Source organism: Poecilia reticulata, linkage group LG21, assembly GCF_000633615.1.
Source record: "Poecilia reticulata strain Guanapo linkage group LG21, Guppy_female_1.0+MT, whole genome shotgun sequence".
Taxonomy (NCBI): Eukaryota; Metazoa; Chordata; class Actinopteri; order Cyprinodontiformes; family Poeciliidae; genus Poecilia; species Poecilia reticulata.
The window spans coordinates 21,705,284-21,706,408 of NC_024351.1; positions in this window are offsets into that span (position 1 = coordinate 21,705,284).

Genomic DNA, 1,125 nt, shown 5'->3' on the forward strand with positions numbered 1-1,125 from the left:
AGTAGCCATCTATATTTTTCTTAGAAGATTTACAGTTTACATTTAAGGTGTGGTGAATTTTTCCATAAGTTTAATGTCAGATTCTTTTACTAAGTTGTCCACTGTAGTCCAGCACAATTTCCCTGTTAGGATCCAGGTGTGCGCATGCGTGTGTGAGATCGTTCCTTGAACAAAGGATCTTCGATGGAGGGTGTGGCTATYCTGCAGTAGCCTACACACCTGCCTACAATYATCTGATTGCCTGATGAGGATTTCAGAGCAGTGAGATAATCTACCCTCACTTGAAGATAGGTGGCTAAGAATCAAAAGCAAAGCCCATGACCTCAGAAACCCAAGCCTCCATTGTGCATATTATTTTACTGTTATAAACAAACTCCTTTTCTTGCTGTGTCCTGCTTATGAGTATGCATGTAGGTCAGGAAATTACCTGAAAATACACAATTTCCTGGGAGAAAATTAGTTTTATTAAATTTTTTTATATATCCCAAACAAAGTGGAGTCTTGTGATGGGAGGAAGCATTTCATACTGGTCAGCAATCGCAGCATTTTGTGTCAAAATGTTCCCCCTTGTCTCCTGTAATCTGTTCTCCCTGTGTCCTAAATCCCACAGATTCTATTGACTCTGATGGTTTTGGGAATTCCCCCTGTGAGGTAATGTGATTAATAATAATACTATTATTAAGATGCCTAATTTATCGATATGTCCAGGATATATGTTTATAGGAAGAGTTAGCTTTTTCTAAACATTCAGCTTTGGTCTTGGAAGGCCTGGTCTTGAATCCATCCTTAATTTTCGGTACATAACGATTAATATGGCCCACTACCATAATTCTGAGTGTAACCTACTCAGTGAGTAAGTTAACACAAATCCAGCGGGATTGGAGGCAGAACAAAGTGGAAAAAAAACAGGCTGGCAAAAGTAGTTCTACAAGTAAAATATATCTTGCAGAATTACTAAAACAATTTGTTCCACAAAAACAAGAAAGGAAAGGCTTTCAGCATGTTTAATTTGTATAGAAATCTTTAGAGCATACAGTCATCTGGACTTTGCTGAGCTACATCTATGACAATTCTGAAATTATCTAAACATTTTAAATTTGCAAGGCATTTTTTAAGTTAAACTAT